We start from the raw sequence: 13929 nt of genomic DNA, 5'->3' as shown, positions 1-13929 counted from the left end.
TGCTTGGGTGGTGGCGGTGCACGTGCCAGGGGTGAAAATTGTGTTGCTGACACCCTTTCTCGCTCGCAGTGGAATAGTTTCCGTCAGCTGGCGCCAGGAGCGGATCGGATCGGCAAGGCGTGCCCGGATCATCTCTGGGAGCTGGTTTCACTGCAGCAGAAGCATTAATTGAGCGATCATTGGCAATGTCTACGTGGGTGGCATATATGGCTGGCTGGGCTCAATGGGAGCTTTGGGTGAGATCGTTGGGTGACGTCCGGTCAGACTCGGACAGGTTGGTGACTTTTTTGTATTGGCTGGGGGACGCGTATGAGGCTGGTGTTTCTGTGTCTGAGGTGAACAACTTTGTGTCTGCAGTGGCGTTCGGCCTCAAATTACGTGGATTGAAGGATGTGACCAAGGAATTTTTGGCGGGTCAAGCATTAAAAGGGATACGGAGGGGGATAGTGTCGGTAGATCGTCGGCGGCCAGTTTCCCACCGGATTCTTTGCTTGTTAGGTACGGCGGTGAATGTTGTAAAGGATCTGCCAGGCACAGCTTCGGGGTTAACTCCCAGAACTAATCAGTCAGCACCTGAGAATACATCCCTGAGACTGACTCCTGCTTCCACCATTCAGGCTGGCAGGCTTAGGAGTGGGAGAACCTATCGTAACCTGGCCAGAATCAGCTAGCTCCCGCCCTCGGTCTATTTAAGCCTGCACTTCCTGTCCCTCGGTGCTTGTGATTCTTTCCTTGTGGTTTCCTGGCCCAGCTACAGCTCCTGCTATTTTTGATCCTGCTCCATACAGACCCTGGCTTACCGACTACTCTTCTGCTTTTCGTTTTGTACCTCGCACACTCCTGGCTTGACTCGGCTCGTTCACCACTCTGGTTGCTCACGGTGTTGCCGTGGGCAACGGCCCCTTTTTCTTGCTTGTGTTCCTTTGTATGTTTGTCGTGCACTTACTGAGCGCAGGGACCGCCGCCCAGTTGTACCCCGTCGCCTAGGGCGGGTCGTTGCAAGTAGGCAGGGACAGAGTGGCGGGTAGATTAGGGCTCACTTGTCCGTCTCCCTACCCCCTGCCATTACATAATCACAAGCCCATACCTAGTCTACCCCTGGTCCCTGACACCACTATGGATCCCCGTGAGACCCTGTCTCAGCAAATGCAGGGTCTCTCCCTACAGGTCCAGGCCCTGGCTCAGAGGGTCAACCAGCCTGATGCTACCCTGGTAGTTCCCCTCACCGCACCTCTTGAACCCCACCTCAAGTTACCCGACCGGTTCTCAGGGGACCGGAGGGCTTTTCTCTCCTTTCGGGAGAGTTGTAGGCTTTACTTTCGTTTAAAGCCTCATTCCTCAGGTTCTGAGAGCCAGCGGGTGGGTATAATTATGTCCCGGCTCCAGGAAGGGCCCCAAGAGTGGGCCTTCTCCTTGGCTCCTGACGCCCCTGAACTTTCCTCCGTTGATTGTTTCTTTTCTGCTCTCGGACTTATTTATGACGAGACTGACAGGACTGCCTTTGCCGAGAGTCAGCTGGTGACCTTACGTCAGGGTAAGAGACCTGTTGAGGAGTATTGCTCTGACTTTCGGAAGTGGTGCGTAGCTTCTCGGTGGAATGACCCTGCCTTAAGGTGCCAGTTTAGGTTGGGTCTGTCGAATGCCCTGAAAGACCTGCTAGTTAGCTATCCCTCTTCTGACTCCCTAGACCAGGTTATGGCTTTAGCGGTACGACTTGACCGACGTCTCAGGGAACGACAACGTGAATGTTTATGTGTTTTCTCCTCCGACTCCCCCATGATGCCTCCCGAAGCTCCGTTGCTTCGTTCCTTCCCGAAAGATTCAGAGATACCTATGCAACTCGGGGCCTCCGTGTCCCCCAACAACGTAGAGAATTCCGCAGGAAGAATGGTCTCTGCTTCTACTGTGGGGACGACAAGCATCAAGTGAACAACTGTCCTAAGCGTAAGATTGCAGTCAGAGAACTTCCGCGTCTAAGTGATCATCGGGGAGGTCACTTGGGCGCACAGGTATTTCCCGTAAATATGAAACGTACTAAGATCTTGCTTCCCTTTCAGGTCTCTTTTGGTGGTAGGTCTGCTACCGGCAGTGCCTTCGTGGATTCAGGGTCCTCTACTAATATCATGTCTGTGGAATTTGCTATGTCCCTTGCTATGCCTCTGATTGATTTGCCTAAACCTGTCCCGGTAGTGGGTATCGACTCCACTCCTCTTGCTAATGGTTATTTTACACAGCATACCCCTGTTTTTGAACTCCTTGTTGGCTCCATGCATTTGGAGCAGTGCTCTGTACTGTTGATGCAGGGATTATCGTACGATTTGGTTCTAGGTCTTCCCTGGTTGCAGTTGAATAATCCCATGTTTGACTGGAATACTGGGGAGCTAACCAAATGGGGTAATGAATGTTGTACGTCATGTTTTTCTGTTAATTCTATTTCTCCCCCTAAGGAGGCGAATACGCTAGCCGAGTTTGTTCAGGACTTCGCTGATGTTTTCTCTAAGGAGGCCTCCGAAGTGTTACCTCCTCATAGAGACCATTCCCCAGAGACCTTGGACACATATCTCCATGGATTTTATCACCGATTTGCCTCCATCCCAAGGCAAGTCGGTGGTGTGGGTGGTGGTGGACCGCTTCAGTAAGATATGCCACTTTGTGCCCCTCAAGAAACTACCCAACGCCAAAACGTTGGCTACCTTGTTTGTCAAACACATCCTGCGTCTCCATGGGGTCCCTGTCAATATTGTTTCGGACAGAGGGGTACAATTTGTTTCATTGTTTTGGAGAACCTTCTGTATGAAGTTGGGGATTGATCTGTCCTTCTCCTCTGCATTCCATCCTGAAACCAATGGCCAAACGGAGAGGACTAATCAATCTCTAGAACAATACTTAAGGTGTTTTGTCTCTGACTGTCAATTTGATTGGGTCTCTTTCATTCCCCTCGCCGAATTTTCCCTTAATAACCAGGTCAGTAACTCGTCAGGGGTCTCTCCTTTTTTTGTAATTTTGGGTTTAATCCACGGTTCTCCTCCGTTTCACCTGGTAGTTTGGTAGTTCCAACAATCCCGAGGTAGAGGTCGTTCATCGGGAACTGTGCAACGTCTGGGCCCAGGTTCAGAAAAACCTAGAGGTGTCCCAGAGCGTACAAAAAACTCAGGCTGATAAAAAACGTTCTGCTAACCCCCTGTTTATGGTCGGGGATCTGGTGTGGTTGTCGTCTAGGAACTTGCGTCTCAAGGTTCCATCCAAGAAGTTTGCTCCCCGCTTTATTGGGCCGTATAAGGTCATTGAGGTCCTCAATCCTGTCTCCTTCCGGCTGGAGTTACCCCCGTCTTTTCGGATACACGACGTGTTTCATGCCTCCCTCCTCAAACGCTGCTCCCCGTCCTTGGCTCCCTCGAGGAGACCTCCTGTTCCCATCCTCACCCCTGAGGGGGTGGAATTCGAGGTGGCCAGGATTGTGGACAGCAAGATGGTCCAAGGCTCCCTCCAGTACCTGGTCCATTGGAGAGGATATGGGCCCGAGGAGAGGACTTGGGTACCCGCCCGGGATGTTCACGCTGGGGTATTGGTCAGGAGGTTCCACCTGCGTTTCCCCAGTAAGCCAGGTCCACTTAGAAAGGGTCCGGTGGCCCCTCATAAAAGGGGGGGTACTGTAAAGGATCTGCCAGGCACAGCTTCGGGGTTAACTCCCAGAACTAATCAGTCAGCACCTGAGAATACATCCCTGAGACTGACTCCTGCTTCCACCATTCAGGCTGGCAGGCTTAGGAGTGGGAGAACCTATCGTAACCTGGCCAGACTCAGCTAGCTCCCGCCCTCGGTCTATTTAAGCCTGCACTTCCTGTCCCTCGGTGCTTGTGATTCTTTCCTTGTGGTTTCCTGGCCCAGCTACAGCTCCTGCTATTTTTGATCCTGCTCCATACAGACCCTGGCTTACCGACTACTCTTCTGCTTTTCGTTTTGTACCTCGCACACTCCTGGCTTGACTCGGCTCGTTCACCACTCTGGTTGCTCACGGTGTTGCCGTGGGCAACGGCCCCTTTTTCTTGCTTGTGTTCCTTTGTATGTTTGTCGTGCACTTACTGAGCGCAGGGACCGCCGCCCAGTTGTACCCCGTCGCCTAGGGCGGGTCGTTGCAAGTAGGCAGGGACAGAGTGGCGGGTAGATTAGGGCTCACTTGTCCGTCTCCCTACCCCCTGCCATTACAAATGTTGTCTATAGTTCAGGGTTTGAAGTACGGTTGTTTCGCTTGGCTTTTTCGTTAGTTTTTTCGGGGCTTTTAGATTGGGGGAATTGGTCTCTCCAAGTGTGTCGCGTGCTGGCGGCCTGTGTCAGGATGATGTGGAGTTATTTGCTGATAGGGTGGAGATTGTGCTGCGCCGGTCGAAAACTGATCCAACAGGCAGGGGCAGGAGAATTGTGTTGTTTGCTATTGAGGGTTCGGTGATGTGTCCGGTACATTGTTTTGCTGCATTTGGGGTACAGGTTGGGTTAGCTGGTTTTCCGTTATTGCGGCATGAGGATGGGTCTTTTTTATCGAGGTTCCAATTTGGTGCAGTGTTTAAACGCTGTTTGACTGCGATCGGGATAAGTGCGGCTGAGTATTCTTCACATTCTTTTAGGATTGGCGCAGCGACAGAGGCAGTGAGATGGGGGTTGGATGATGCAGGGGTTCGGCGTATTGGGAGATGAGAGTCTAACCGTTTACGCACTTATGTTCGCCCTCATCTGATCTAATGCTGTTAATTCTGCTAGGTGGTGAAGTTACGTCACTATATGGAGTACGAGTTTGAATTGAAAGGTATGCGTGTGTTTTCTCTCTTTACAGTTTCCCGCCCTTGTCTTGTGTGGATCTTGGGGCACTCCTTTGTGTATTGGGGCGCCCTGAGGGCGGATGTTTGCCCTGATGGCCGCCAACTTAGGATTCCGTGGGACGACACTGTCCTGCATTGGTTGGGGTTTCGAGGCATGGTCTGGAACAGGGTCTTACCCGAATTTCAGGTTTATACACAGCTAGACTGGGTTCCTGAGATCTTAGTGCTGCATGTTGGGGGGAATGACTTGGGTGTGCGCCCATTTTGTGATTTGGTAAGGGACATTAAGCACAACTTGTTGTGCTTATGGGCGTTGCACCCGGGCTTGATTATAGTTTGGTCGGATATTGTGCCCAGAAAAACATGGCGTTTGGCATGATCTGTGGACAGACTGAATAAGGTCCTAATTAAGGTAAATAGGGCGGTGTCGGCATTTGTGGCTAGAAATGGAGGTGTTGTGGTCAGGCACAGGGATCTGGAATTGGGTGAAGGGTGTTATTGGAGACGAGATGGAGTGCACTTAAATGAGGTTGGGATAGATTTATGGAGTCTGGCCCTGGCAGAAGGGATTGAAAGAGGGGTGTTGGTGTGGAGGAGCTCACAGGCTTGAGGTGGTCAAGGCCTATTTTGCAGTGGCGGGAGGACTCCTTGAGGTTGGTCAGTAAAAACTGGTGGGGGGGGTCACATCAGGGGTATGCGTCCCCCAAAAATATGTGGAAGGCTTCTTAGGGTGTTACCCCTTTGAAGTGCTTTATGGGCAAAGCCATCTGCAAAGGTGAGCGGTGCCTCCGAGCCGGGATACGGCTGGAGGTAAAAAACAAGTGGTGGTGGCAGATGGCTATTTCTAATTTGCAGTAACCTCAAGGGCTTCCCCTGGTTATGTTATTGGTGTTATATATATTGACCCTGTTAGGGGTTTGTTTTATGTGTATGTTGGAAGAATTCCAATTTTGGGGAATTCTAGGTTAGTTTAATGTGTGGTTATAAAAAATTTATTTTCTAAAATTTATAATAAACGGCTGCTGTGGCCATTAAAATCCAACCTCGGTGTCATGAGTTATTATTTTAAGGGGTTAAGGTAAATTACATATCACACGACTCTACTTATCCAAGTCATGCTATGGTGGCACAAGCTGGGCACCACATATTGGCATATCTATGGAAAAAAATCCCATTTTCACTCTGCAACATCGAGTGCACACTAATTTCTACAAAACACCTGCAGGGTTAAAATGCTTACTACACCCCTAGGTAAATGCATTGAGGGGTGTAGTTTCCAAAATTGGGTCACTTCTTGGGGGTTTCTACTGTTTTGGGCCCACAGGCGCCCAGAAACCAATTTAGCAACATCTGCACTCCAAATGGCGCTCCTTCCCTTCTGAGCCCTGCAGCAGTTTATGTCCACATATGGGGTATTGCCGTACTCAGGAGAAATTGCTTTACAAATGTTGGGTTCTTTTTTCCTTTATTTGTTGAGAAAATGAAAAATTTTGCGCTAAAGCTACGTCTTATTGAAGAAAAAGGATTGTTTTTATTTTCACTGCCCAATTCTAATAAATTCTATGAAACATCTGTGGGGTCAAAATACTTACTACACCCCTAGATAAATTCCTCAAGAGGTGTAGTTTCCTAAATGGAGTCACTTTTCGGGCATTTTCATTGTTGGCCTCTGCAAACCATTCCTGCTAAGTGTGATCTCCAAAAGCCAAATAGCGCTCTTGCCCTTCTAAGCCCTGCCGTATTGTTTTACTCGGGAGAAATTGCTTTACAAATTTTGCGGTGCTTTTTCTCCTTCAGTCCTTGTGAAAATGAGAAAAAAATTGCTAAACCTACATGTTCTTTGAAAAAATGTAGATTTTTATTTTCAGGGCCTACTTCCAATAATTTCTGCAAAAAACCTGTGGGGTCAAAATGCTGACTATACACGTAGATAATTTCCTCAATGGGTGTATTTTCCAAAATGGGCTCACTTGTGGGGGGTTTCCACTGTTTTGTCCCCTTAGGGGCTTTGGAAATGTGACATGGCCTCCGCAAACCATGCCTGCTAAATTTGAGCTCCAAAAGCCAAATCGCTCTCTTTCCCTTCTAAGCCCTACCGTGTGTCCAAACAGCCGTTTATTAACACATTGTTTTACCTGGGAGAAATTGGCTTACAAATTTTACAGTGCTTTTTCTCCTTCAGTCCTTGTGGAAATGAGAAAAAAATAGCTAAACCTACATTTTCTTTGAAAAAATTTAGATTGTCATTTTCAGGGCCTACTTCCAATAATTTCTGCAAAAAACCTGTGGGGTCAAAACGCTCACTATACCCCTAGATAATTTCCTCAATAGGTGTAGTTTCCAAAATGGGGTCATTTGTGAGGGGTTTGTAAATGTGACATGGCCTCCGCAAACCATTCCTGCTAAATTTGAGCTCCAAAAGCCAAATAGCGCTCTTTCACTTCTAAGCCCTGCCGTGTGTCCAAACAGCCGTTTATTACCACATGTGGGGTAGTGTTTTACTCAGTAGAAATTGCTCTACAAATGTTGTGGTGCTTTTTCTACTTTAGTTCTTTTGGAAATGAAAAAAAATTAGCTAAACCTACATTTTATTTGAAAAAAATGTAGATTTTCATATTCATGGCCTAGTAATTTTAGCAAAAAAACTGGCCGGTCAAAATGCTTTTTCTCCTTCAGTCCTTGTGGAAATGAGAAAAAAAATCGCTTAACCTACATTTTCTTTGAAAAAATGTAGATTTTAATTTTCACGGCCTACTTCCAATAATTTCTGTAAAAAACCTGTGCGGTCCAAATGCTCACTATACCCCTAGATAATTTCCTTGAGGTGTGTCGTTTCCCAAATGGGGTCACTTTTGGGGGATTTTCACTGTTTTGGTCCCGCAAGAGCCCTTCAAACCTGACATGGTGCCTAAAATATATTCTAATAAAAATAAGGCCCCAAAATCCTCTAGGTGATTCTTTGGTTCTGAGGCCGGTGCTTCATTCCAGTAGCACGCTACGGCCACATGTGGGATATTTCCAAAAACTGCAGAACCTGGGCAATAAATATTGAGTTGCGTTTCTCTGGTAAAACCTTCTGTGTTATAAAAAAATAAATTATTACAATTTTATTTCTGCAAAAAAAATATGAAATTTTTCTAAATGCAGTTTTGAATACTTTGAGGGGTGAAGTTTTCAAACTGGGGTGACTTTTTGGGGGTTTCTAATATATAAGGCCCTCAAAGCCACTTCACAACTGAACTGGCCGCTGTTAAAACAGCCTTTTGAAATTTTCTTGAAAATGTGAGAAATTGCTGCTAAAGTTCAAAGCCTTTTAACGTCCTAGAAAAATAAAAGGATGTTCAAAAAACGATGCCAATCTAAAGTGCACATATGGGGGATGTTAATTAGGAACAATTCTGTGTGTTATAACTGCCTGCCTTACAAGCAGATGCATTTAAATTGAGAAAAATGCTAATTTTTGCAATTTTTCACAAAATTTTGGTGTTTTTTCACAATTAAATACTGAACATATCGAGAACATTTTTCCAGTAATTTAAAGTCCAATGTGTCACAAGAAAACAATCTCAGAATCGCTTGGATAGGTGAAACCATTCCGAAGTTATTACCACATAAAGTGAAACGTGTCAGATTTGAAAACTGAGGCTCTGTCAGGAAGGTCAAAAGTGGCCAAAGAGGGAAGGGGTTAAAAGCAAATTGTTGTTCTATTATTTTTCCATGTATTTGGTCTTGCTTTTTTCAGAACATATTGGGCTTCCATATTGTGTAAAAAAAGAATTGATCTATTTAACTTTTTTTTAAAATATGGAAGGAAAAATGGAAAATAAAGTTGAAAAACATGTGAACGTGTGATTTTAGGGGATTTTTCTTTTACATTTGGTGCATGCCACTGGGTAAACACCTGAATACATATTTGCCAACTTCTACCGACTTCAACAATACCAAATATGTGTGTATGTCTTACACGCTGGGCGCAAGGTGGCTCTTACAATAAATGGTGCGCAAACTGGCTTTTAGAAAAAAAAAATTCCAAAGCTGGTTTGCTGACACCATACGACCATTACAGATGTTGTGGCGAATCCAGTCCACAAAAACTGATGGCCTTTCCTCAGGATAAGCCATCAATATCTGATCTGTCAGGGACCGACACCCAGCACCCCCGTCGATCAGCAGTTTTGAAGGGGCCACAGTGGTTATACGAGCGCTGCTTCCCCTTCATTTCCTTTACTGCTCACACTGTGAATTGCAAATACACTTGTAGCGGCGGTACACACTATTACAGCCTTCTCCCATTCAAGTGTATACTGTAATACTGTGAACCGCAGCTACAAGTGTGTCCGCGATTCACAGTGTGAGTAGTAAAGGAAATGAAGGGGAAGCGACGATGGTACGAGCATCGCGGCCCCTTCAAAACAGCTGATCGGCTGGGCTGCAGGGAGATGTGCCACCACCTATCAGATATTGATGGCTAAGGCTCTACTCACATGACAGGGTCCGTTTTTCCCGGCCGTTTTGCATCTGTTACGGGCAGTGTTTCCGTTTTTAACATGGTTTGCATCCGTTTTTTTCCCTGTCCGTTTTAAAATCGGAGGAATTTCATTTGTAAATTTTTTGCCACACACTTCCCTCTGTAGATAATGCCACACACTGCACTCTGTAGATACTGCCACAGCCCCGCTGTAGGTAGTGCCACACAGCCCCCTGTAGGTAATGCCACACAGCCCCCTGTAGGTAATGCCACACAGCCCCCTGTAGGTAATGCCACACTGCCCCCTGTAAGCAATGCCACACTGCCCCTCTGTAAGCAACGCCACACAGCCCCATGTAGGCAATGCCACACAGCCCCCTTGTAGGCAATGCCACACAGCCGTCTTGTAGGTAATGCCACACAGCCCCCCTATAGGTAGTGCTACACAGCCCCCTTGTACATAGTCAACACCCATAGATGTCACCCCCCCCCCTACCTTCCTGTAGGGGGCGGCTCCAGGAGAAGTCCCTGACATCACTGTGTCCATATATGAACAGTGAAGGCAGGAACTTCTCCTGGAGCGTAAACCCCAATCCCCGTCCACAGTGTTGCCAAAGCTGTGGCCGGGGATTGGGGATTCCACTCCTACAGGGAGCAAAAAAATACCCTCCTCCTCATATGCACTTCACACTGTGAGGAGGAGGAGGAGAGAGCGCGAGCGACGGAAGACACAGCCGTCACTCTGAATTCATTCAAATGATGGCCATGTATTACCCCACCCCATAGACTTCTATGGGGCCGGGAGAAAGGCCGAAAATAGGGCATGTCCCATTTTTTGACGGCCCGGTTTACCGGGCTGTAAAAAAATCGGTCGTGTGAATAGCCACATTTGGGGTCTATTGTTCCTACTGCGGCCGTGCAACGGATGTTTTTTGAACGGCCATCACACGGCTGGGAAACCCCGTCGTGTGAATAGGGCCTTATCCTGATGATAGGCCATCAATTTTTGTGGACTGGAAAACCCTTTGACACCTCAAAAAAGATTATTTTATGGACAGTAGACCCCAAGGTATTAATTTAACGACATATCAAAGATTTGAAAATCTGCCATGTAAAATGTCTGCAGCCTGCAGATGAGTTTTGTAAAATTTCATCTACTTGCCTTGTACTGTAATCCGCTGCAGACTTTGCACTGCGCAAATCCGCACGTAAAATTTGCAGTGAATCCGCTACATCTAACGTTGCCCTAAGGCCCAATTCACACAGAGTTTTTCGGTGCTGATTTTGATGTGGAAACCACGTCGGAATCAGTACCGATATATAGCCGAAAAAAGCGTTTTACGCCCACGTTCCTCAATGGCCTCAGGTGAAAAACACGGCAAAAAAGTGCAGGCAGGTCAAAATCTGCCTCAAAATTCCATCAGGAATTTTGAGGCAGATTTTTTGCTGCCTGCAAAATACTCTGTGTACAGGTTGTCCGACCAAAGATCGCTATGTCCCATAGCCTACACCACAAGTAATGAAAGTCAATGTGGTCACGTTGCGACCTGCAAGTAACTGCGACATGACAGTTTGGACTTCTTGCCACTGTCATGTCGTAGGAACTTGCGCGTTGCGACATGACCACATTGACTTTTATTACATGCAATGTAGGCTACGGAACATAGCGATCTTTGGCTGGTCGACCTGTGTTGTGCGTGGCCAAAGTCGCTGTGTAGCAGATAGACAAATTTATTTATAGAGAAAATTTTAATTGAAAAAAAAAAGTGTGTGCGTGTTTTTTTTTTACGTTACATTATTCTTCTCCCTCTCTGGCAGTCTGCCAGAGGGGGAGAAGATGCAACTGGTGATCACTGTGACAGGCTGTCACAGCGATCACCTGACCAGAGACCACTCAATCTCGGTGATACAGCTGTTTCTAGACAGCTGTAGCATGGAGCTCCTTACCGTCGGCACGCATGTGATCGCTGTGACTGGCTGTCACAGCGTTCACATAGCTGAGCCCCTTACCATCGACGTGTAAGCGCTGCTGGGAGGAGCAATGTGATCGCACAACTAGAGATGAGCGAACCGGGACAACCGAACCCGGTTTCGGTCCGAACATCGGAAAAAGTTTGGTTCGCAGCGAATCCAAACTTCACCGGGTTCGGCTGAACACGTTTTGACCGGACCCGGTCAAAAATATTATACAAATCGGCAGCCACTTGTCTCTATCAATCACTGATAGAGAAAAAAGGCTGCTGATTAAAAATAAAATAAAAAGCATTTCATACGTACCCGGTCATTGTCTTGGTGACGAGTCCCTCTTCTTCCTCCAGTCCGACCTTCTTTTCTGACGCGGCAGCCTGTGATTGGCTGCAGAGGCCGCTGCAGCCTGTGATTGGCTGCAGAGGCCGCGGCAGCCTGTGATTGGCTGCAGCGGTCACATGGGCTGTAACGTCATCCAGGAATGTCGGGCCGGATGTCGAGAGGGACGCGTCACCAAGGCAACGGCCGGGAGACCGGACTGGAGGAAGCAGAAAGTTCTCGGTAAGTATGAACGTCTTTTTTTTTTTTATAGGTTACTCTATATTCTGATCGGAATTCACTGTCCAGGGTGCTGAAACAGTTACTGCCGATCAGTTAACTCTTTCAGCACCCTGGACAGTGACTATTTACTGACGTCGCCCAGCAACGCTGCCGTAATGATGGGTGCACACATGTAGCCACCCGTCATTACGGGGCCTCATGCACACGACCGTAAAAACACCCGTTATTACGGGTCGTAATTACGACCCGAAATAGCGGGCCCATAGACTTATGTTAGCCACGGGTACCTTCCCGTTTTCTCACGGGAAGGTGCCCGTGCCGTTAAAAAGATAGAACATGTTCTATTTTTTTATTTTACGGGCCGTGCTCCTATACTTTATAATGGGAGCACGGCTCGGAAAAACGACCGGCTGCCCGTGGCCGGCCGTGCCCGGCCGTGCTCATTTCCTGAAATACTCTGTGCTGCCTTAAACTCTGTGGACAGGTCAGGATCCTGTTTCTTTTAAATGCTGCTGGGGAACCCGCTCGAACCACTATATAAGGCTGCGCTTCCATCCTCTTCTGCCCCAGTCACTTATTCCCAAGCACTGTAGCGCAGCCTTAGTCTAGTGGTTCCCCAGAAGCATTTAAAAGAAACAGGATCCTGACCTGTCCACAGAGTTTAAGGCAGCACAGAGTATTTCAGGAGAGGAGCGTGTGATTGGCTGCAGAGGCCGCTGCAGCCTGTGATTGGCTGCAGAGGCGGTCATGTGACGTGCGTGACCGCCACTACAGCCTGTGATTGGCTGCAGCGAGCGGCGACATGGATGAAACGTCATCGTTGGAGGCCGGACAGGAGGAATGTAAGTATGAACGTATTTTTTTTATTTTTTTAATACATTAAAATTTTAATTTTGGTGCGCCGAGCATGGTACTGTCAAGGTTGCTGAAAGCGTTAGTGCAGCCCATTAACTCTTTCAGCACCCTGGACAGTACCATGCTCGGCGCACGGAAATTACAGGTTCGGTCAGAACTAGTTCGGTCCGAATCAAACTTTTTCGTGAAATTCGGCGAACTAGCCGAACCGAACTTTTCATAAGTTCGCTCATCTCTAGTCACAGCAATCACATGACCGGAGATCACACTGAGTAGTCTCTGGGTGAAAGCTCCGTGATATCAGCTGTCTCTAGACAGCTGTATCACGGAGCTGGTAGGGTTGGCGTGAGGTGAAAAGATGAATTCAACACAGGCTCTCACTTCTATTCTTTTACAGAAGAGGCCGTACTGAAGGGAAGAAAAAAGGAATAAGGGGAGGCCTCCATGACTAAAATAGATGGGAGGGACACAGAGTTGGCTGGCCTATGAGCAGGAGGGCTTGGGGGAGTAGGGGTGGGGATTGAAGGGGATGTACCTTGTTTCCTGTTTGTGCTCTCCCTCTCTTCGCCAGGACACAGAAGCAGGAACATGTTCACCATCCCTGCTGCGTCTGACGAGGAGGCGATGGAGTTGCTGCGGGCCGCGGCGGCCTCTCAAGGTCCGGGATGGCTCGGAGCGCGAGTGGCGACGCTGCTGCAGGGACAAGCGGGCGGTCTCGGAGCCGCTGGAGCAGGCAGAGGTCCAGGACCGGCGTTCCAGAGGGACGGGCAGGAGAAGAGGAGCCCCCTTCTCCCCTGTGACTCAGGCCAGGGCCGGCACTTCCGGAGTGACGCGCAGCATGAGGCGCTCGCGCCCGCCCGCACGGCTGAGTCCGGAGGACATCCCGCGGGCGCGAAGGCGCAAGAGGAGCCCCTCTGTGGACCCTGCAGGTCAGACTCCAGGGCGGCCTGCCGCTGCCCCCCCGTCTGGTCCTGGGAGGAATCCCAAAACGCGGCAGCGCCCGGCGGCAGCGACGAGGAAGACGAGGCCTTCACTTCCGGCCACACCACCTCCTTCTTCGGTACGTGGCGGAAGGGCGTCGGCGACCCTGCACGGCGATGTGCCAGCCGGAGGGTCGGCTCATGGCAGCAACGAGCGAGCGGTCGATGTGGACAGGAGCGGAGGGCGCAGGATGAGGTCGGTGGTGAGAGTGCCAGGGACGGAACAGCGGGAGGCTGGTTTAGCAGGACGGCTGAGGCAGGAGCTGGAGCTCGGCCAGACGGA

Source organism: Rhinoderma darwinii, chromosome 8 (assembly GCF_050947455.1).
Source record: "Rhinoderma darwinii isolate aRhiDar2 chromosome 8, aRhiDar2.hap1, whole genome shotgun sequence".
Classification (NCBI taxonomy): Eukaryota; Metazoa; Chordata; class Amphibia; order Anura; family Rhinodermatidae; genus Rhinoderma; species Rhinoderma darwinii.
This window is presented reverse-complemented; position numbering follows the sequence as displayed.